The sequence below is a fragment of the Medicago sativa genome, chromosome 2 (assembly GCF_051527215.1).
Source record: "Medicago sativa cultivar Bolivia chromosome 2, Bolivia_mono, whole genome shotgun sequence".
NCBI classification, from domain to species: Eukaryota; Viridiplantae; Streptophyta; class Magnoliopsida; order Fabales; family Fabaceae; genus Medicago; species Medicago sativa.
Window position 1 is genome coordinate 23,764,102 of NC_140750.1, and position 25,539 is coordinate 23,789,640.

A 25,539-nucleotide genomic window follows, 5' to 3' on the forward strand; every position below is an offset into this window, starting at 1 on the left:
AAACAATATATATAAATATATATATATATATATGTAAGTTTATTTAAAGATGGTGATATACTTGTGCTTATTAAATGATTTTTTTTTGATGGTGATATACTTGTGCTTATGAAATGATGAAAGATGATTACTAAAAGATGTGAATATATATAAGGTTAATGATTTTTATGAAATTTATCTCTGAATCTATCATTAAGTTTATACAATTTCTTATTTTGAATATATTTTCACCTGATTGCAGATTGGACGCCTACGCCCTTCTGGTGTAGAACTTCAGCACAAAGAACAGTAGAAGTTGTGGATTGGAGGACGATGAGAAGTCTTTCTTATCATTTTCTTTTTGCTGCTTTGAGACTATTATTTATTTTTGGGTCAAAGCACTAATTTCGTAACACAAGGGATTGAGGTTTTACTTTCATAATTTTCCAGACTTGTTTTGGAATTCATAATCGAATTCAGTTTATTTTATTAAGACAATGTAACGAACAAAGCCATAAACTTCACCATTCCTATTCCTATTGTTTGCAACAAAGACATATTCTAAAATACCACAAACTTCGAATCCCTTGCGTAAGATAAAATATGTAGCCTGGGGAGGAAAATCAGTGATGTAAAGAGTTACGAACCGTTTTAAAGTCGATTCTGCAGCCTTGCTTTTCCCTTCTGGTGCAACGTCGCTAAGCTTCTGATGTATGACTGAAGCCTGCGCGCTTTGCTTCTGATCGCGCTGTTCTGTCCGACGCTGAGCATGGCTTTGCTTCTGTTCACGTTTGTTGTACCTCAGTGAACGATCAGAATAATCATCGTAAGTCTCTTCATCAAAATCGCGATCTCCCCACCTCAAAGGTCTTCCATCCGAAAAATCCGAACCAGTGTCGAAATCCCAACGTTCCCACCGTGATGCATACCTAACCCTAGATTGTCGAAGCTTGAAATCGTCCTTAACCCGAAACCGTTCTTCGTCTTCCTGAAACCTATCCTGACCTTGATAATCCTGTCGCAGCGCTTTCCTCCTTCGCGGTCTCACGTCGATCCAATTTCCATCAATCCCACCCCTTTGTGGCACCCTGCTTGGAACCCAATCCCCCCGGTGATCCTCACTGCCGACAAAGCGCTCTTCCTTATAAAAACTAGTATTTCTTAATGACTAATAATTGTATTATAATTAGTCATTAATTATTACATAATTGTTGTTCTTCTATGCATACTATATTATTCATATGTAAGCATTGGAACGTCATGCATTATTTTTTTAATTATAAGAACATCATGCAAATTTTAAAACAAACTAGGATTAAAATAGTATTTGTTTTGGATACTCAACTAAGTCTTTTTTTTTTACAATATAAAAATAAGTCATTTGTTATGCACTACAAACGTAAATATATTTTTACACTATTTTACACATGAAAAACAATATATTTTATTTCTCTCAGAAAATGGTACAAATTTTACTTTGTAGGTATTTTAAAATATAATACTCCCTCCGCTTTAAAATGAGTGTCGCTTTAGCCAATTGCACACAAATTAAGGAATTGAATGAAATAATCATTAGACATAACACTTTTACCAAACTGCCCTTACTTTATAAGAAAAAGACAAACTTAAAGTTGCATTGAAAATTGTGTGAGCGAAAAGTTGGAGTATTTATTGAAGGTAAAGTTGGAAGAAAAAAATTAAAGTTTTATTGGAAATGTAAAGTGACATTCATTTTGAAACAATTTTTTTGGCTATAGTGACACTCATTTTGAAACGGAGGGAGTATAACATATATTTTTGATTCCATAAATTCTTTTGCTTATGATCATGGATCAGAGTTATTTTCACACTGTGGTTGTTAAGAGAATTAAAAATTTCATTCATCAATTTTTTATTTTAAGTATTAAAATGGATGAAAACAAGAAATTGGAGTGTAGAAGATTGAGGAGGATGCAAGGACGGATCCAAAAAAATTGAATATACTTAAACATCTATGAAATATGTTTCTCTATTGACTTTGTATTTTAAAACTACTGTTTATTTCATCATTTTGAGTATTGTCGAATATATTTTTCTATGCACGTCAACAATAAATTATTCAATACTATTATCTTTCATACTGTTGCATATTAACTTCTTCAAAAAAAGAAATTATTTAGTAATATTTTATGGGGAAAAACTTATATTTAATGGTAAAAAAGTAAATTAGTTAACAAATTTATGTAAAATTAATAGAGCATGTGGGGTCAAGTGCCCCCAATTGGGTGAACTTGTATTCATGCCTGGGAGGATGGGATGCTAGGAGAAAGAGGGGAAAAAGTAGTGAATCTCAGTTGCTGCTGTTGTGGTGTATGAGTACAGATAGAGAAACATGAGTAGGAAAATAAGACAAAATTTGAATATTCTACCTATTACAAGTACTAAGTCAAATATGAATTAATTTTGTAACAACTAAAACAAAATGACAAGGACAAAATAATTATATTATAATTAGTCATTAATTATTACATAATTGTTGTTCTTCTATGCATACTATATTATTCATATGTAAGCCTTGGAACGTCATGCATTATATTTTTAATTATAAGAACATCATGCAATTATGAAAACAAACTAGTATTAAAATAGTATTTGTTTTGGATACTCAAATAAGTCTTTTTTTTTTTTTACAATATAAAAATAAGTCATTTGTTATGCACTATAAACGTAAATCTATTTTTACACTATTTTACACATGAAAAAAATAATATATTTTATTTCTCTCAGAAATGTTACAAATTTTACTTTGTAGGTATTTTAAAATATAATATAACATATATGTTTGATTTCATAAATTCTTTTGTTTATGATCATGGATCAGAGTTATTTTCACACTATGGTTGTTAAGAGAATTAAAAATTTGATTCATCAATTTTTTATTTTAAGTATTAAAATGGATGAAAACAAGAAATTGGAGTGCAGAAGATTGAGGAGGATGGGATACTAGGAGAAAGAGGGGGAAAAGTAGTGAGTCTCAGTTACTGCTGTTGTGGTGTATGAGTACAGACAGAGAAACATGAGTAGGAAAATAGGACAAAATTTGAATATTCTACATATCACAAGTACTAAATCAAATATGAATTAATTTTGTAACGACTAAAACAAAATGACAAGGACAAAATAAAAAAAAAAAGTTAATTGCAAGGATTAAAATAAATATTTTCTTTCAAGGACTAAAATTGATAGTTGTAGAGACCATTTGCAAATTTAAGCCCAACTTTTTAGAGGGGGTGTTCACACAATGGTTGTTAGGAGAATTAAAAATTGGAATAATAGAAAATGAAGAAAAATAAGGGATTGAAGGGTAGAAGAAACGTAATGAATCTCAACTATATTTGAAGAATTCATTTTGTGGATAAATATGTAGTTGGAAGGGATTCGTTACTAAATATAGTCGGTCAATTCTTACTTTGGAAAAGAAATATAGACAGTCTGATTTTCAACAGAGATCGTAATTGTAGCTTTTTATAGTAGAGAGATTGAATGTCTATAAGTAATGATTACACGGCTGTTCAAAAAGTTTATTTTGACGGAAAAAGAACATTTGTAGAGGTACGAATATAGAGAGTAAGTAATGAGTATTACTAGTATGGAGCCCGTGCCAAGCACGGGTAAATAATTTTCTATTATGAAAATCATTTTTGTTTTTTAAAGATAGGAAAATAATTTTATTTTTTGTTGTATATTTGTGACACGCATTTTTTGAAAGAATTTATGACACATTTTAGAGACGGCTTTAGTAAAATAGACCATTTTTTTTAATACAAAACAGATCAATTTTGGAAAACATGTTTAAAAATAAACACGGGTTAATTTTTGGAAAACATGTTTAAAAATAAACACGGGTTATTTGTAATAAAAATTACATATTTAGTCTCACCATTATTGTTTGACATGAAGTCACATATTTATGTATGGATGTAATTTCTCATTAATTTAATGTAATGAATTATATTTGAAACATTAAAAACAATTGGGCTATATTGTCCATATTAAGGGTCTAATATTATTAGTTAGAGTAATGGAAAAACAAAAAGATGTTGTTGATAGCCACCTTCACCAATGACGTAGATTCTCTTTTCTCCTTCATCCATCATGAGAGGGATGATTTATGGTTATTTTTGGTTTCAAATCACCTCTCTTAATCGTTTTATTTTATCCTTCTATTCAAATAAGTGGTTTTTTGTACATAGATATTTTTTTTTTGTTTTCTATGTGATGTCATAATCTAAGTATGACTATATTGTGTTGCTTGTGGTCTTGACGTGGCATTTTAATTTTCTTTATTTTTGCAGTGTTCATTGGGTTCACATTGACAAACTTCCATTGTGTTCATCGATTTCCCATTTTTTTTTACATAATAAAATAATAATATATCAAACTAAAAAAATATTAATATAAAGTGATTTTAATATTATTTTGTGTTGTCTAAAGAGGTTGAATAAATTATATATAATTATAGATTTTTTGAGAAAGTTAATTTTTTTATGTAAAAAATGTACTTGTGAATATCCGTAAATATCTGTAGATATCACAAAATCCAACAAATACTCGACTGGCGGATAGTCGTCCACATATAAAGAGTGAACATATATATCATTATTATCCAATTGAGGCCCCGATGATGAATAGGGTATGTGGTCACACATGACCCAATTTGTTTAGAGGAAACAATTTATTTGTTCAAAATTAATTTTTTTTATTTGTATAAGAAGTTTTTGGGAACCATCTCTTTGACCCTTGAGCTTGAAATCATATTTGTTCTGGATCAAGCAAATGTTCATAGGCCCATTTACATAGGTTCAACGCAAAATTGGCTCCAATCTAACATTTGGGTCATTTGCCCGCAACACACATCCTCCTGTGGGGTGTGTGTGGGTGGGTGGGGGTCTCGGAACAAACGGAGACCTGTTCAAACTGAACAATAACATTTCCCTCCATGACTCATGCGAATCCCGTTCGACGGGTACAATTCCTACGAATTTGTAATCGTCGAGCCTTACGTGTGTCTTACAATGACACCTACACCTCCACCCTATATAAAGAGGACTCCACGCAGTCCCCAAGGTTAGATTCCCTTTACTCTCCTAACTCCCATCCTAATAATCAATACTGACTTGAGCGTTGGAGTGTTTGCAGATAACCCCCACCATTCCAGCCGAAGCAACCGCTTGCAACCACCATCAAACACCGCACCGGTAGTCACCTTCTCATCAGATACGATCAATACTTAATTTCATTTTTAAATAAGTTCATATCACTTTTTTCTAATGCTCGTATACGATTTCGTTAAAACATTGAATTGTCTTATGTTTTGGTAACTTCATATTTAATTTTTTCCTAATGAATATCTCACAAATAAATAATATTATAAGTATTCATGCTACTGTTCCTTCTACTTACATAAATTTTTCTAAATGGAAATTGTTAGCACACGACACTCAAAATATCATAGATGACCCTATTTGTATCCACGTATAAAAGGTGAGTATTGTACCGGTGAATATTTGTTGACATTCCTAGGTAATTGATAGACATATATTCATTTAAAACTAATGCAATGTCTAATATGGATCTCTCAAAGATGGTCCAAAATTAGACCTTTACCATTTTTAGTAAATGTTAAATTTTAAAATAATAAAAAATGAAGAACAAAAATAATATCTTATTAAAATTTACGAAAAATATGAGGGTCCATCTTTAAGTCGGGTCCATATTAATCAAACTGAAGTGATAATCTTTTCGAGTCTAAGCATATAAAAAAAATATTTTTTTTATCACGGCCATTTTAATAACATATGATATTATTGGCATATGTAAATAATATAGACAACTCAATTATATGTCAAATTATCACACCATGTTGGTAAGACAACGCCAGATCTGTTCAAATATTGATTTGTTAAATTGGAGTTTAACCTTTTCATATAATATCTCTTTAAAAATTAAAAAAAAAAAAAACAACAACTTTAATGAAAGTTATGGAGATTTATGAAAACAATTTCATATTATAATTTCTACAAATCTTCTTTAGATTTTTTTTTTTTATGAACAACTCTTTTTCAGATTGTAAGTATTATAAATCGTAGAAAAATTTCTCTTCTTTTGATGAACCACTCTTTTTTGATAAACCTCTAAAAAAAAGTCTTTTTCGATAAAACTATTTTTTTTATGAATAACTCTTCTATAGATTGCAAATATTTTCATCCATTTGCTACAATTTTTGTTAGAGCAAATTATGCTCTCCTCACTTAAAAGAAGCTTGAACTATAGTTCCTGCCTCTCATATGTTAAAATATATAATCCTTTTTCCTCTTATATTAGAAAAATTTACACTCGATTTTCTTGAGAAAAACTTGTATATTTATCTATATCGATTTATAGTCAAAGAGACAGTAAATAGGAGTGCTTTTTTTTAATTGAGATGTCATGATGAAATTTTTGAATTTTGATTTAAATAGTGCATAAAAAATAGGGTTACTCTAATACACCCTCTGGTCACTATTATACGCAAAATGCTCTAATAACACGTGATAAGGTTTCCACAAATAATAAATAAACACAATTTTCAATACATAATTTTGATTTTTAATACCTTAACATGTGCCCTAGTTAACATAGGTCCCTTAAAACGCATGTTAGCATTCCCTGGAAAATACTACGTACTACTACAAATTTCAAATTTTAAACAATGCAATGTTAGTATTAATGGTAGAGTGGACCAAGGAGAGGTAATTAATTTTTATTTAAGAAAGGAGAGGTAATTTGTAACAGACATTAATTTATACGTTAATGCAGATATGAATATTTTTTTTAGGTAACGGATATGAATATGAATATTTTAATGAAAATATTGTATTGTATTAATTATCACTTAATTGTAAGATCATGGGGTTGGGTTGTAGGTAGAGTTGGAGGATCTCTTGGAGTGAATTCGTATGTAACGTCATGGATATGTTTGCTCTGATCGGTGTTCTAATCCCATGTCTTGTTTTGAGAGATTGTAAATATTTCATTCATTATAAATATTTTTATTATTATTATTATTATTATTATTATTATTATTATTATTATTATTATTATTATTATATCTTTTATGAAAAATATTGTATGAAACAAATGTTAAATTTGAGATTAATTTTAAGTTAGAAAAAAAATTGCGATCCATCTTTTAACCGGAAAGTAAGTTTTAAATTTAAAATAAATTTAAACCGGAAAGTAAGTTTTAAATTTAAAATAAATTTAAATTGCCAAACAATTTTAACTTTTTTTCTAGAGCTCTGGTATTTAGCTATAATTGTAGAGCTTTTCTATAGACAAAAGTAAGCTGAGGGAAACACGACCTTATTACTAATAATAAAAAAAAGATATATTTACTACTCTGTTTACCTTTCAAAATATAAATTACTATTCTTTATTTCAAAATTTTACCGTTTAACTTTTGATAGTATCTGAATGGATTGTTAATGTATCTTCCAAAAATGATCACCGGAACAAAACCTTGATTTTTTTTTTAACAGCGGAACAAAACCATGATATAACTGCAATCTAACCGCATATGATATAAGCTATGTAAAAAGAAAGAACAACCCTTTTGTTCAATGAGCTCAACGGAATGGTGGTCAAGTATTGATAAATGGATCGTTTGAGTCAATTTGGGAAAATAACATTTTCGTCATTGCATGAAACAAACGATATTTTTAACAATGCAACAAACAACTATCATAGCCACGTTTAGTGATGAGGGAGAAAAGATAGACACCATAACAACCATAACAAAATGAGCAACATCTCTGGCTCAAATTTCCATGTACAAATCCGATTAACAATTGGTAAAATTGGATAAATGAAATATCTACAATGAAAATCAATAGCAAAATGCACAAAATGATTCAAAGAAAGAAAATCAAAACATAAGAACACTAAACATTATAAAATTTATGTTGAAACATAAGAATAAACACATACATTATTGAAATTGAAATTACTAATATTGAATCATAAGAAAGTGGGAATGATGTCTAAGGTTTATTTTATGTGCCTTATATAGGCTAATGATTTTCAAAGCCTTTGAATGCAGAGATATGGAGAGATGCTATGTGCTTGAATGCAGAGATATGAAGAAATTTGAATTTGATTTTCAAAGCAATGGTGAGTTGAACAAACCAAATTGAATAGACAGAGATATGAATGCATTTAAAGCTCATTCCACATGTATACTTATAAATATTTGAATTAGTATATCATTAATTGTAATAGAGTCTAGAACCATGCCATGTGTACTTGAGAATAGAAGAGCTTTGAATTGTTTATATTGTAGATTAAGACTTTCTCATTTCAAAAGTTGGTCTTCCTTACGATCTCCCATCGACTCTTGCAAATGGTCCTCGTAAATATTACGCGTGTTAATTTTTGTCCTTGAATTGTTTTTATTTTGTTTTAGTCCTTGCAAATGTAAAATCATTTGTTTTGATTATTGGTGTTTTGTTTTAATCCTTGCAAATGTAAAACAAAACGTCAAGGACAAATAAAAAAATAGGTATTTGCAAAGACTAAAATAAAAAATTTCCTTTAAGGACTAAAACAAACACGCTTGATGGTTGCAGAGATCATTTGCAAATTTAAGCCTAACTTATTTGAGCGGGTGTTCACACTTATAAAATTAATTAATTAATTAATTAATTAATAATTGAACCAATAGTCTTATAAAAGGGCAGCAAGAGTTTGTGATAAATTCCAACCACAAACCGACCAAGCCCACAAAAGCCAATTAATTTGCATTAATCTCCCCCTCCTTTCAAATCGTGAGAATGTCTAAAATCTTTCGGGAATACATTGGTGTGAAGCCATTCTCAACAAATTTAAGGGATTTTCCAGTTCAAATAATCAAAACCAATATCTCAGAATTCCACTTCATTTTGGGCTTTGCCACTGAGGAGTATGACGCTCAAAATAGAGGCACAGGAGTTTTCAAGGAAACTTGGAATACTAGAGCATTCGGTCCAGAAGCAGTGAGAAATTTGAAGGGAAATAATCCAAATGTGAAGGTGGTAATAAGCATTGGAGGTCATGACGCCGTTAAAACTCCATTCAATCCTGTTGAGGAAACTATCTGGATTACGCGGGCTGTGGCTTCACTCAAAGTGATCATCCAAAAATACAAGGATCAAACCGGCAACATAATTGATGGCATTGACATTAATTATCTTAACGTCTTCCATACTACAGGTGACACAGGTCACCTTCGTTTTGCCAGGTGCATAGGGCAAGTTATAACTCAACTTAAGAATGATAATTATCTACGCATCAAGATCGTGTCCATTGCTCCATCCGAGACCAATGAAATCCACTACCGCAACTTGTATTAGAGACTAGTTAGTTAGTGCCTATATATAGGCTTAAGGTGTTACATTGTAAATAACTTTCTAATTGTGTAATATCCATTTTTCTATCAATACAAAGAGCTTTTCTATATTTCTCTCTTTCCTTCCATGGATGCCATGTTTCCTAACATGGTATCAGAGCAAACTTGGTATCCACCTTGAAGGATATTTTCCGCTGCATTTTCTTTGAGAAAATTCAATTTTCTCAATTTTTTTTCTTTTCTTTCTCTCCCTCGTCATTTTCCCGAGAAAATCTATTTTTCTCACGTTAGTTACACTTTCCTGTTCTCGTTCCTTTTCTTTCTGATTCATTTTCTGGATTTCAAGCTTTCGATTTTCTTTCTCAATTCTCTATCGAAATTCAATTCCTGATTCCATTTCATCTTTGCTTCGATTTCACTTTCATGATCCATTTTTTGATCGGTTCAGTTTCTTCTCACACTGCATTTCAATTTCGTTTTTTCTATCCGATTGTCTTCGCTTTGATTTCGATCGTTTTCGTTTACGATCCGTATCTCAATTCTGTTCGCAATTTGGATAGATTTCGTCGTCATCATTTTTCCCCAATTTCTAGGGTTTCACAGTTCTTAAATCATCGTTTTCTTTTGTTTCGATCCGTCTCTTTCATAGTAATTTCGTTTGCTCTTGTTTCTGATTCCGATTTCAATGTTTTTTTTTCTCGTTGTTGTGGTTCATTTTGGTGATATAAGGAGTGCTCTTTATTTCAATGAATGCTCTTTATTTTGATGATTTCTAAAATGCATTGTGTATAATTCAACATATGATGAGCAATAATGAGCATAGTTCAAGTCGTTCTTGGAACCTATGAATATTGCTGACAAGCTGTTTGTTGAAAGTCCTCATTGGCAAACAGATTGGTATTGTGTTCAGCTTGGCAGTGATTGTTGTAGGGAACACTGCAGTTTGTTCTATTCCATCATTGCGTTGGATTTGCTTTGTGATGTTGTTAATTACTGCATGAAGTTGCTGCTTGCTGCGTACGTTTTCATGTGCAATTTTTCTGCAATTCCTCATTGTGAACCCTTCATCACAGCTGCATTTGTGTTCTTGTTAAGCCAGTTGTTGAAGATTTTCTTGGTTTTGGTATCCTATGAAGTCAGTCTTGATCTGGTTTCCTTTTCTTGTTGGTTGGATATCTTTCTACTGCTGCAATTCTGCTCAAGTAGAGATATAGTTGTTGCAATTTCACTACTTTTGGGAGTTTGGTTTCTCGGCTCATTAATTTTGGAAGTGTTGGATTGATTTTTTGAACATTGGAGCCTTGCCACATGCATTATGGACTGTTGAAGGGTTTCTCACTACATTTGTATGTTTTGGAACCATGATATAGTTGTCAGAAGATAGAAAATCCTTTGGTAATGGCTTCAGTTCTTTCCCTATTTGGTTGTTGGGTTATTGACCTATGTTTTTGAAGCCAATCCATTTTATACTTTCTGTTTGTTTGGTATACATGGGCTGAAGACAACTGCAAGTTCTTGCTTAAGGAATTGTTTGTTCAATTGGTATTTGGTGAGGCTTATGGTTCCATCTCAGTTTTGGATGGTTTGGAGTTTTTTTTTTTTTGATTGATTGCTTTTCATTTTGTTCCTGGATCGTTGATGAATTTTTGGGAGACTTACAACGCATCTGCTTGTGTTCCTTCTAATAATTCTGGTCTGATTGTTTGAATTTCGTTTGTGCAAGAACAGTGTGCACTTTGTTCCTTGTCTGGTTTGCCTATTATTGTGACAATTGAAGACTATTTTTGGATTTGTTTTAGCTTCATTATTGGAAGCATTGGTTTTGGCCTTTGGTTTGAATGCATCAACATGGTTTGTTTTCTATGGTTTGAAGACACATCACATGGCTATGCATCTCTATTGGTTTGCCTTTGGTTTTTCTTGTCTCGGCTTGGCATAGGAGGGCATCACTTTTATCTTTGGAAGTTTGGTTTTGTTGCTTCATGGTCCTTTTGGTGTGAAGTTTGTTCAACATTTGACCTCCTTCCATTGTTGACTATGGCTCTTCCTTGCATTTGGTTTTTCTTGTCTCGGCTCGGCATAGGAGGGCATCACTTTTATCTTTGGAACCTTGGTCTTACATATGACCTCCTTCCATTGTAGACTATGGCTCTTCCTTGCACTTCTTTCTTGTCTTGTGCTTCTATCTTGAGTGATTGAACACTCTTGATGGTTACGCGTTGTGCCTTAATTGGCTTTGTTGATATTGGCTTCTACCGGATGGTGGTTAAGCGTTGCTTGGATGCTTATTCCTTCAATTGGTTCAACCTTGAGTTGTGGTTGCTTCTTGTTGGATAAGCACTTGTTTGATGATTTTTTTTTAGCCGATGTATTCCCGGCATCTTTCCTTGTATTTTCTTATTTCAAGTTGGAAGTGTTTTGAACACCTTCCAACTTGAGGGGGACTATTAGAGACTAGTTAGTTAGTGCCTATATATAGGCTTAAGGTGTTACATTGTAAATAACTTTCTAATTGTGTAATATCCATTTTTCTATCAATACAAAGAGCTTTTCTATATTTCTCTCTTTCCTTCCATGGATGCCATGTTTCCTAACAACTTGTATTGGCAAAATGAGGCCAATATAAATTGGGTTAACTACCAGTTCTACAACCAATCTAAACCTGTATCCACACTTGACGACTTTCTAAAACTCTATGACCAGGTATCAAGAAACTACAAACCAAGTGTAGTCCTTCCAGGAGTTAGCACCGACAAGCTTCACATTGAGCCTGTAGACAAGATGCCAAGGGAGCACTTCATTGCTGGCTGCAGACATCTCCTCCAGATAGCATCACTCCCTGGTATTTTTCTTTGGAACGCTGATGACTCTACAATTCCTCTACCCAATGAGAATAAACCTTTCGTTTTAGAGGATATCTTGCAAAGCCTCCTCATAAGTTAATCTCGTGAGTTACTAGCTATTTGGCCAGTAATTAATCTATAATTTTATGGGTCAAAGACTAGAATATCGAGCTAGATCATACGTTCCAAGCTCTATAAGCTTTAGTCTATTATATGTTAAATAAGACCTATGTTTTCTACGTGTGCAATTTCATTTTGTACTTATTTCTTGTGTGTTTATTTATGTATTATGTTGAGTGTGGAGAATAACTTCTCTTGTATCATTATATGTGCTTTTAAGTAATAAACGTTCATGTATTAAGATAAGATGCATTTATTTTTATTTTGGAAAAAGTCAAAAATATATTAAAAATTTATTTTAGCGCAAGAAAAACCAAAAAAAGGTACAAATACAATTAGGGGTGTTCAAAACCGAACCAACCCAATAGAAAAACCGCAAACCAAACCAATTCAAACCGAAATCGCAAAAAACCGCACTTGGTTCGGATGAATACAGATGAGTTTTGCACTCGATTTGCGGTTTGCATCTCAGCAACCGAAGCAAACCAAACCAAACCGCAAGAATAATGAATATTACTTAAATATGTACTAGCCCAATTACATAGCTCAAGAATAATCTCTTTTGATTCGATTTTTCCATCGTTGCACCATCATGTCGATTATAATTCATTTCCATCTCTTTCAATTCATTTCCAGTGATGAATTTGTTTTCTTTACGTCCCAATAATTTGTTGCATGCTTATGTTTCTTCTTAATTTTACCTATTTTGATATAAGTTTTACCTAATATTTTATCATATAAACATCAAAATAAAATGTCCTATGTTTATTTTGTAACAAGTTGGCAATATTATCTCGCGATAAACCGCATAAACCGAACCAATCCAAACCGCATTGGTTTTGTTTGGTTTGGTTTGGATGACTTTTTAAAAATCAACCGAACCAAACCAAACCGCATGCTTTTTTATCTCCCGGTTTGGATGACTTTTTTGCTCAAAACCGAACTAAACCGCACCGCGAACACCCCTAAATACAATACCAGAGATGTGGTAAATTGTTCTGGAAACTACAAAAGAGCTAAAGCAAATAAAGAAGCATACATGCAAGGGCAACTCAAAGGAATATATATTACCACAAACAAGCGGTCATGATAGCACAAGATGTGCCAAAGAAACTACCAAAAGGGCTGAAGTGTATTAAAATTTGGAGTTTTAAAATATTTACACCAACAATTAACTAATTGACAAAAAATTGTTTTCCTATCTTTGTTCACACACAAATACATATATAGGGCTGCTAATTTACACACATATAAAAATATTAAAGAGTAAATTAACAATTTATACCCACTTGCATTTTACTAAAAACGCGTTTTTGTATCTATTCGAATTGATTATAAATAGGAGGACAACTTTTTTTTGAGGAAAAATAGGAGGACAACTTTATAAATATAGCTTAAGGACATGATTGTTTTTCTAATTGTTAATGAGCAATGAGCATGTTGAGAAAAAAATTGACATTTATGCATTTCCAAGCTTGAGAGCATTAACTAGTAAAAAATTAATTCAGTTTATAATTAATGTCCAAAACAAAAACGTATTTTTATAATTTTTTGATTTGAAGAGAACAAAAACGTATTTTTATAATTTTTTGATTTGAAGAGCTAAATAGCCCACCTAATTTGAAGAGAACAAAAACGTATTTTTATAATTTTTTTGATTTGAAGAGCTAATAGGTGGGCTATTTAGCTCTTCTTCAAAATAGCCCACCTATATTGGCACCAGAGAGAATCGAACCTGAGACCTTGCGGAGGAGCACACTCCCAAGACCCAAGCCAATACCACTACGCCAACCCAAGTGGGTTAACGTAATTTTATAATTATCAATTAACATACTGTTTTTTTATTTACAACATACTGTTCGTTAAAGAGAAAAAGAAGTAACATTTTTTTTTCAACTTAAAAAAAGTAATGTTTTGAACTAAAAAGACACAAGTGAAAATTGATTTTTCATTAAAAAAAAAACGTCATGTTTATTTGGCTTTTTTCATGTATATAATTGTTTATTTGAAACATAAAAGTGGGTGTAAATTAGTAAGATGTGTGTAAGCAAATTGATAAAACTTATACGAATGTGTGAAATAATCAAGTGGATGTATGTTGCTAACTTACTCCTTAATGATTTTAGGTAGGTGTAAATTGCTAATTTACTCTTTATTATTTTTAGGTGGGTGTAAATTAGCATCCCCGCATGAAGGTGAGAAAACACTACACCATTTATCCTTTTCAGAAACAGTTGAAAAGCGTTGCCTGAACAACTAAAAACGTTGCCTAAAAGAATAGGGGACGCTTTTCAGGTGTCTCCTATACGAGCGTCGCCTATTGTCTTTGGGGACGATTTTTCACGCTCTTTGGGAACAGTTTTATAAAACGTCGCCTATACCTAAAGAATAGAGGACGCTTTTATCATGGTATCTACGGCTACGCTTTTAAGCTTCGCCAATGGTGGCTACAATTGTAAAGCGTTGCCTTAAAGTAAAACAGGTAATAAACAAAATAATTTTATGCTCAAAAATATATATAAAAGTAAATAAATTTAATCTGTTATAGCTCAAACAAGATCGAATTAAACTGCATATCCTCGAAAGTTTAATTATAATAAAGTTGAGTCAAAACATTCATTCTTGGTGCATGAGTTCAAACAATAAATCAACACATAGAAGTAAACAAGTACAAGCCTAACAAAATACATAGTTCGGACTAGTTTAACGCTATCAATTTCAAGCCTAAATAAAATAAAAAATCATTCAACTTTGTCTTGAAATTCACCAACATCTATGTCGTCCTCTTGAAATTCATCACCTACGACATCCTCTTGAAATTCATTATCTACGCCTTCATTTTGAAATTCATCATCTTGAATCATACCTTGTTAATATTGAAATTAAAGGCAGACGATGCTTAATAATATAGCAACCTTTTGGACAACCTCATTGTTTAGCCTTGGGTTTTGGACAACCTCATTTTCATCAACATTAGCCGAAAAGAAATCTTGCAAAATGACATGCATTAAGAAGCTGAAAAATATCAAATGAGTCACTATGTGTAGGCTGCTTGTGTAAAAGAGATTATATGTATCGTTGTGAACACAAAGGTAGCACACACTAAGTAACATTGAGTTAAGGGCCTCATCTATTATAGAAATTGTTAATTGTAAAAGTTACTAAATTTATCATTATGAACTAATAGTATGTCATAAAACTAAAACAAAAAATCATTATCAAGAACACGAGTTTAGTTTGACCAATGTGAATAAGTTGGTGTCATTATTCAAAAAATTAAATTAAATATACACACAAAATGGCAAAACAAAAAAATATTCTCAAAGAGAGGAACTAATTCATTAGTATTCGTGTGTGCAGATGATAAGTGCTAAAAAATGTTAATTTCATGTTATATTTTAAGCACTTTTTGTTACTTGTTTTGCAAGTTATTGAAGGAAAAGCCGAGAAATTAGCGTTAAATGCCTTATTACGCTTTATATATCTTACTCTATCCTTTTATGCAGGAATTTACCCCAAGACACTGAGCAAAGACCAAAAATCATGAAAAAGTGCAAAATGGCAGAAAGCTGTACAGAGAGATACGCTATTAGCGTATCTGGGGCTTGGTTTGGAAGAAAGTCGCTATTAGCGACATCTACGCTATTAGCGTAAGAGCTCCAGACAACTACGCTAATAGCGTACCTGGAGCGAAGCAGGAGCTGGTTGTCAAGAAACACGCTATTAGCGTGATCTACGCTATTAGCGTAAATGCTCCAGGGGACTACGCTATTAGCGTGATTTGGGCGAAGCAGGGTAAAAGGACCAACGTGGCACAATTTCATTGGCCACAGCTTAGGCCGACCTACTTCGCTAATAGCGTATATTTCGCTATTAGCGTAGGTGTAAAAACTCAGCCATTTAAATAGAACTTTTACCTCTCTTTGGATAATTAATTAGATAATGAGATATAGACATTTCCATTAGATATTTTTATAGATGCTAGGAGAGAAAATAGGGTAGAGCATATAGAGTGAGAGTGATTTTGGAAGTTGGATTCTTCTTCCTTTGTGAGACATCACAAGGTGTAATGATTCCTTCCTTTTCAATCCATCCTTGCAAGGCTTCCATGATGATGTGTAGCTAAATACCCTTTGTTGGGATGAGAGGTACTTGATCTTTGCTAACATGTAATCCTTTTGATCTTGCAAAATATGGTTCTAGCAATTTATATTCAATATAATTGTTATTCTTGTTGTTAATACTTTCGGACATTTAGTCAGGCTGGACACGGTCGATTAAGTGATCTGATCGACTTTGTTATCTTTTAAATGATTTGGTCACGACTGTTTAAAAGATATGTTAGAAATAACTATATCGTTTTATAACACGATCGATTATGTTATCTTTTAAATGATTTGGGCATGAATGTTTAAGGGATACCTTAGAGTTAATGATATCGCTTTGGATACGAAGGATATTGTAGAGCTAGAATGACAATCTATCATAGGTTATATCACTCTTGACAAGTTTGTAGATCTTTGATAGTCACCTTTAATCAAGAACTTAATGCTTTTGGATATTTAATCAGGCTGGACACGGTCGGTTAAGTGATCCAATCGACTTTGTTATCGTTTAAGGGATTTGGACACGAATGTTTAAACGATAGTTGAATTGATTGTGATAATATTGGTTATATAGCTAGAATTCGTATGGATCATTAGGTTATGTGTGATGCTTGATTAAGGAACTCAAAGTCTTAACAAGTTTCAATCCTTATTAATCTCATCTTTTACTTTTTGCAATTAGTTAACATAGTTGTAAATGAAACAAACAATCACCCTTTTTACTTAGAATGATATTTGATGTTAAACTATCCGTGATGTCGCACTAATCCCTGTGGAGACGATACAAATACTTATCTTGTTTGATGCAAAACTACTCTTCATCAGCAGAAGATCAATTGAAAAGATCTATCAACTTTCAACATAAGTCCAATGTTAGAACATATTGAATATAATCTAGTAGAAGCAAAAATGTGTGCAGCAAAACTTGAATGTCTGTCACAATATAGCATAATTTTTTGTTTTGAGACATCTCAATTATAGTTAAAGAATGATTTAGATTTAAAATATCATAGTTTCATTTCTTTTCCCTTTCAGAAACTAAAATACTAAACTTTGAAGATATGAGACTAGTGAAAATAGTGTGATCATGACTATTAAAAAAAAATCTAAGAGAAACTTTAAGCATCAATAGATGATATTTAATTTTCAAATAAAAAACATATTATATGAAATTCTTCATGGACTACAAATATACCATAAAGACTATAATGAGAGATAAAGAGTAAAAATTAAAAAAGGTACAACAACATATTAAAGATACCCATCCATTCTCCTTCACTTTCGTATATTATTTAACGACCTCCATCTTATGTATTTTCTTTAGAGTCATGTACGACAACTTTTCCTCCTAATTTCCTTACACAAACACAAGCAATAAGAAAAAACAGAACAACATAGACCACACGCCCCAATACTCTAGAGCCAATACACAACCGAAACAACTAAGTCCCCTAAAAAACTATTAAACCAAAACTGCTACCCTGCTGCAAAAACAACACTAGCATACCAAAACACAAACACTGGACGGAAAACAGAGGTCGACAAACCACACAAAACAAAGCCAGAAACCAAGTGAATCTAAACAGTACAAGATAGCTATTAGAACATCACCAAAACAACATAAAATACCTGCTAAAAAACACTGCAGCGGCTCAAAAACTATGCCCCTCCAAGAGAAGAATTCGATTCGAAAGCTACCTATTCAAACTATCCTCCAGGTTCCAGGACCATTCCTAAAATAGACAAGAGAATTCACTTAATTATAATGTGAATTAACGAATATTGGTTTACCTTTTAACATAATTATAATGACACACCTACTTATGTTAGTGTGTCTCTGAAACCAAATATTTTTTTTAAATTGTTGATGCTTCAAACATTGGAATTAAAGGAAAAATTGAGTTACTGCCTTTGCTGGTACCTTATATTGTAGAAAATTATCGAAAAAATACTCAGAAATTTAAAAGAAAAGATGTAAAACTTAAATAATCAATTGATGTCATACCGTAAGTGGGATTTGTGTGTGAACTGCGAAATCGAACTATAAGGTTTGGTTTCTCCATCACCTTCTCGAATTTGAAGCAAAAACAACACACTCAAGCTAGGTTTTTCGTTTCTCTATTGATTTTGGTCGTGAAGGGTGAAATCGAAGGGTTTACAGGGAAATAAATTTATGTGTGAGAATAACCAAAATAGTGGCTAAACACCAATTCAGTTTGGGGGTTAGGTCAACAGTAATTGAAATTGATTTGGGGCTTGAGGACAACAGACACAGAATCGATTTGAGGAGAAGAGAGGTGACTCAGGTGAGCACAGAAACGATAAGGTTTGGAAGGAAGAATGGACAACTGGAAAATCAAAATGTTGAAGAAGTGGTTTGAATGAATGGAAGAAGAAGATACGGTTTGGGTGTCTGTGTAATATCCCTGTCTTTTTTTTTTCCTTAAAGTAATATCCCTATCTTTTTTTGACAAAGTATCTTATTACTATTAGTTTTGATTTTTGAACGATATGTAACACTTTATTTCTAACTTTTTCTTCTTTTTTTTTTTTTTGACAAATTCAATTTTTTATTTTGTTTTTTATAGATGTTTTTTAGAGATATTATATTTTATAGATGTAAATAAAACTCGTTTTTATTTTTTTTGTGGCGAAATTCTTTCTCTTTTAAGTTTTATCAACAAAAGAATTTAAAAAAATGAATCTTTCTTTGTTGAAAAAAATAAACCTCCTCTAAAAAAAACATTTACTCTGTATGTATATTTTTTTTTGGTATATATATTAGACCATACTATGAAAAAAAAACATCCTTTTCCTTTTTAATTATTTTTAATAAACCGCTTAATATAATTTTATAGTAAGATTCCTTCAAAAAATTATAATATAATATTAAATTTAAATATTATATATATATAATATTATTAAATTTGAATATATATTATAAATTTTTGTTAAATATATAATATTATTATTTTACATATATAAACATAAGTTTAGCTCAGTTGGTAGGGACAATGCATAATATATGCAAGATCATGGGTTCGAACCTCAGACACCACAAAAAAAAAATTATAGATTTGACTTAAAAAAATATTATTATCACTAACGTCAAGAAGGGCACTAATATTATTATCAGTGTATGGACAATGCATAAAATATGCAAGTTCCAGGGTTCGAACCCAGGCCACCATAAAAAAAAAAAAAACAAACACAAAATATGTGCTCGTCTGAATGCAGTAATAACAACAACAATTATAAGTCCGTAAAAAAAATAAAAAATCCTTCAAATTAATAATAATATATACTGTATATAAAGAAAATGATATCCTTTAGCTCTTTTATTCAACAATCTAAAAGTGTCCCCAAAAGTATCTAAGGGGACAATTAATGTTGTCACCAAAGAAATAATAGAGTAACGCTTCAAAATCGTCCCCAAAAGTATCTAAGGGGACAATTAATGGTTGTCACCAAAAAATAATAGTGTAACGCTCCAAAATCGTCCCCAAAAGTATTTTAGGGGACGTTTATCTGGGGTTGCGAAAATATTTTTGGCAAGCCTCAAAAATCGTTGCCTTAGGGACTTTTAGGGGACAATTTTTACACGTCCCCCAAAAATTTTTTGCCAGAGACAACAAATGGTGTAGTGACACAAGAAGGGAAGGTTGAATTGTGTAAGCTTTTTGCAATTTTTCTTTTTCTTTGGTTTAACAGCTTGATCAGAATCTGAGGTATACTACTGATTCTGAAGCAGAATCTGAATGCAGCGGATAAGATTATGAACACAAAGATAAAGAGATTGAGAGAGAAAGAAGACACACAACAATTTTATACTGGTTCCTCCTACAATTCATGAGTAGTCAAGTCCTCTTGCACATCCAAGTAGGGGTGGGAATAGGCCAGACCGTCCATCATGGGCCAATGGCTTAGCCTACTAAAAGCCCGGTCCGACCTAACTCGTTTAATGAATAGGTTGAGCTTTTTTAAAAAGCCTATTAATTTAAATAGGTCAGGCTTAGGCTTATATAAAAGTCTATCAGACCTATAAGGCCGACCCGTATATGAGTATATTACATTTTTCCACACTTATTATTTATATTTTGTAATACCAAAAAGAATTTACATTTTCCCACATTTATTGGTTGTTGATTTTGTTATCACATTGAGGATTTTATGCATTTTTTTCCTGCTGATTTTGTTTTAAGTTTCTTACTGCTTGGAAGATTGTTAAGTTATCATTTATGACTCCCATGGTTATTTGAAATTTGTACGTTGCACAAATTAAAAAGAAATAAAAATTGATGAACATACTCTATTTGAAAGTTGTAACATAAACTAGGCTTTTAGACAGGCTAATAAGCCAGACCAAACTTTTAAAAAAGTCAGGTCAGGCTTAAAATATAGTCTTTGACAGGTAAGAGGTCAAGGCTTAGGCCTTACTTTTCTCAACAAGGCCTAGCCTATTTAAGCAAAGCCCGACTCGGCTCGGCCTATTCCCACACCTACTTCCAAGGGATTTCACTATAATCACAATGGATAACAAATTGCTCAAGGACACTTCCAAGAGACTTCTCTATGCTCAATCACAATTGCAAGAGACTTCTGTTTGCTCAAGCACAACTGCAATAGAATTCTATGCTTTAGGACACTCTTCCTAAAGAATTGTGCACAATGACAACTTCAACAGACTTCCCTTTGCTTAAGAACAACTTCTTAAGACTTCCCCCTGCTCAATCACAACTGATTACGACTCCTAGGTGCTCAAGGTTTCACCAAGAGACTTATATGCTCAAGCACACAAACGAGAGACTTTCTAAAATGTTTACCCCAACTGCAAACAAGTTAATTTGTTCTTACATTTTTTCTAACAAGTTAGTGTAAACTGAACAAATGAACAGACTCCTTAGGATTTCTAAGATATGACATGAAAATAAATCCTAAGCGTTTTGCGCTATTAGATTTGACAGAGTAATGACACAATAAAAAAGCAGTGTCTTGTTTCTTTTTCTCCTTCTTCTTCAGGTCTTCAACTCCTTTCATAGGCAGTGATTTGAGAGATGTTGGAGAAGAGCGCCAACAAAAATAGAGTCGTTGAGAGATTTTGATTAAGAGTGTTGGCCCTTTGCTTGATATAGATAATCCCGTTGGAAAGTCCTTTGAATTTCCTTTGTTGAAAAAAGAGTTATCCATTGCTCTCTTCATTCCTGATGTCCTTTTCTGGATGTACACATAGACAGAGGAAGACGATAGCACTGCTCTATCAGATACTATGATAGAGACAACTCACAAAATAAGACAAAAGCTTACATGGATTCTGCTTCGCTCAAATCCATGTAGCCATTCAGATATGTGTTTGATGTCCTTCACATAATCTGTTGAGATCACTCTCCAGCTTCTGTGAGGCATCCTTCTTCTAAGGACATTGACCTTTTGTTGACCTTTTAGTAGATCTTCCACTATAGTTTTATAAGCTTCCTAATTCCTTTATGATGCTGTTTATATGTCCTTTCTTCATGATAGCCAGATCCTGCACACTTCAACATACAAACATACGTTAGTATTCCAATTGTTCTTTAATACTTTGTTATCATCAAAACCCAAGAGAACTTGTATGAACCATTCTTATTCTAACAATCTCCCCATTTTTGATGATGACAAACACAAGTATTTTGAACAATTGTTGTTAATTTAATTAACAGTTAAACTTAAGGGTCTGAGGTTTGCAAGCTCCCTCTGAGTCTGACAGTCTCAGGTTCAGAGGTTTGAAAGCTCCCCCTAAATCGTATTTCCAGTTAATTAAATTCATTCTTAGTCACTCGTAAGTGTATCAGAACAAATAATCAAATACATATCAGAACATTGACAAGATATCAGAATCTTTGATCACACAGAGATTTGCAAGCTACAATTAAGACCAATCTGATACCTTGTTAGAGTCTGATAAGATTAACAGTTAAGCGCATATTGTAGAAAATAACATAACATAAGTTAGGTTATGTTATGCTCAGCGTTCAAATACTCTATTCTACTCTCCCTTTTGTCATCAACAAAAATAACTTAAGCATAGATGAAAGATATAAACTTAGAAAAAACATGCATAAAGTCATAAATAATATGGTTCAAAGTTAAGAGTACAATATAAAGGACGAAATTAAGAATTCAAAACAACAAGAAAAATACAAAAAGGTCAAACAACAAACACTCATATTTCTTTCTCATCTCAGACATCCACTCAACCAACTACTTGATGTTGTTGTTAGTTTCCTTTGATCTGATGAGCTTGAGACAATTCTTGCACTTCTGTAATAAAGTCTTGTTGTGTCTTCCTCAAAGACTCCATCTCAGCTAGTACCTTCTGTTCACTTTCCTCTAGTCGTGCTAGTCTTTCTTGATCAGTCAAATAGCTTCTTTCCTCATTCACTTGTAGTTCCAGAACTTGCTCCTCATTAATCACCTTCTGAAGCTTCAGGTAGGGCATTTGTCTGGGTTTGAGATAGTAGGATGTTTGGGTTTGGCTCAATGATTTCAATTAGAATTGTGTTGGGTTCAATTGGTAAGATTCGAGCATCTTCAACAGAGTTGGTGATGCTTACCACATATGCTACCCAAGGGTGAAGGTAAGAAAGTCGGTGGCCAGGTCTCTATTTTAGTGATGGTGGAAGTGGTGTAAGGCTTTAAGAATTTCTTTGAGGTAAGGTGGTAAGAGATTGTCAAGATGAATGTCATCAGAATGTTCAATTTGATTGTCTACATTCTTAGGTAAGGTTTCAGAAGATGACGGTGGGGACAAGCTTATGGAAGCTTATGGAAAGTTTCGAAGAAATATCAACCGAATTAAGATCAGGGATAAAAACAGTATCTAGTGGGGTCTCTTTTAAACTTTCGTATGATATCATACCAATTCTCACAGTTTCTTCTTCAACTATTTTTGTCACATATGATATCGTACCATTCCTCTTAAGCATATATGCAACATAGACAATTTCAGGCTTAGGTGCCCATATCTTTATGGGTCCTTTTGGGTTAGTTCTGAAGGGTTTAGGCTTCTTCTGTGTCTTGTGCCTAAAATTAAAAGACTTATATTCATTCAAGGCTCCTGGTTTGAAATCTTTTGGTCTTGAAATCATCTTAGTTTTAGATACTAAACTCTTCAGAACCTGGTCTTTCAAAAATCTTGATTCTGACTTTATCAGAACCTGAGATTTAGAAGTCCTTGGTTCTGGTCTCTTATGAATATGAACTTTTGAATTCTTGGGTTCTGGTTTATTCAGAGTCTTTGACATAGGAATCTTTGATTCTAATATGTTCAGAATCTGGGATTTAGAAGAATTAGTTTTTGACTTGTTCAGAATTTCAGTTTTGTTAGCTTCTGGCACAAAATAGACTTTCAAACCTTTCTAATGCAGTCAGAACAAGGTGGTAGGTTGGCCTGAGGTTTACTAATATCTGTAAATCCAATTCTTTCTCCCTTGTTCCTTCTAACACCATAAATCATAGAAGTGATCTTGCTTCTGTCATTTCTGGTCACAATAAACTCTTGAAGTGAAATTTCTTGCTCACTTAAGGGTTTATCAGATTTCTTATCAGTCATTTTAATGAGACCTCTGTTCTCTTCTTCAAAATCTATTATCAAAAGATTATGTTGATCATTCTCTCTAACCAGCAAGTCAAACCTTGTTTTTAAAACTTTTAACTCTTTTGACTTGCTTTGGTAATGACTGATAAGATCTTTTACAGTATCAACAAGTTCAGATCTAGTGAGTTTAGAATATACCTCATCTTCATCCTCAGAGTCTGATCCAGACTTTGCATTCGAAGATGTTGTTGCTACCAAAGCAAGATTAGCTTCATTTTTTAAGCTTGTTTTCTTTGACTTCTCCTTTGACTTGTCCTTTTGTAAATATGGATAGTCAGCAATAAAGTGACCAGGTTTCTTGCAGTTGAAACAACCTTTCTGATCTTCTTTCCTTGAGCTTGAACCACTGCTTCTGTTTGAGAACCTCTTGTTTATTTTGGCCAGGTTTTGAAGTCTCTTGGTAATCAAAGCCATCTCTTTAGCTTCTGGATCTTCTTCAAAACCTCCATTAGGAGACTCTTCATCAGACTCATTAGCTTTGAGAGCCTTTGAGGACTTACCCTTTGACTTCAGTGCAATAGTCTTGGATTTCTTAGCAGGTTCATCTTCATTAAGTCCCAACTCATGACATTTGAGGGAACTCACAAGATATTTAATGCTAAGTGTATTCAAATCCATTTCTTCCACTATGGCAGTCGTCTTAGGTCTCCACTTAGCAGGCAAGCTCCTTGGAATCTTATTCACATGATCAGAAGTTGAGTAGCTCTTCAGAATCTGAAGTTCGGATACCAGCCTGAAACCTTGAGAACATAGTCTCAATGTTTTCATCCTCTTTCATCTTGAACATATCATACTGTTAAAAAAAAGATTAGATTTGGCTTCTATAACCTTCTTGTTACCTTCATAGTTTGAGCACAATGATTTGAAGATAGTTTTTGTTCTTGACTTGTCACTTAACTTCAAGTATTCACTGTGAGGTAAAGCATCAACAATAAGGCCTCTGACTTTGTGATGCTTCCTGTAGATCTTTCTCTGAGCAGCAGTGAGTTTCTTTCTATCAATAGCCACTCCTTCTTCATCTATAGGAATGGCTATACCATCTTCAATGACATCCCAAAGATTATCATCAACACCAATGATATGACTATACATCTTACTTTTCTACCAAGAAAACTTCTTAGGATCTCTAGTAAACATTGGAGGTTTATGGGACTGAGATTGCTTGTCATCAGTACCATAGTCATATGAAACAACACTGAAATCTCCAATATTAGTAGTTCCACCACCACCAGTAGACATGTTTTTCTCAAGATCTTTTCTGTTATACAGTTAAGTGTTTGGAATAGAATAATAGAACCAGACGCTTTGATGCCAATTGAATGTGAGAAAAACACAAGAAAATGGGTTGAATTGTGTTAGTTTTTTGTTCTTTTTAATGAGTCCAAAGTTTAGCTTCTGATAGAGTTCAAAATCTGAAACAATGTTCAGAGTTAAATGCAGTGGATATAACCAGAT

At 32.6% G+C, this 25,539-nt stretch overlaps 1 protein-coding gene and 1 pseudogene across 2 annotated transcripts in view; one reads left to right on the forward strand and one right to left on the reverse strand.

The window, feature by feature from the left end:
• LOC146945664 (mediator of RNA polymerase II transcription subunit 18-like) overlaps nucleotides 1–25,539 on the reverse strand; it is a 58,451-nt gene that overhangs the window by 31,983 nt on the left and 929 nt on the right. The gene's annotated exons all lie outside the window — the stretch shown is intronic.
• On the forward strand, nucleotides 8,751–20,222 carry LOC146945666 (chitinase 2-like; annotated as a pseudogene). Its single transcript, XR_015028044.1, has 4 exons — nucleotides 8,751–9,379; nucleotides 9,415–9,421; nucleotides 11,999–12,352; nucleotides 20,163–20,222. The product of XR_015028044.1 is annotated as a chitinase 2-like (transcript).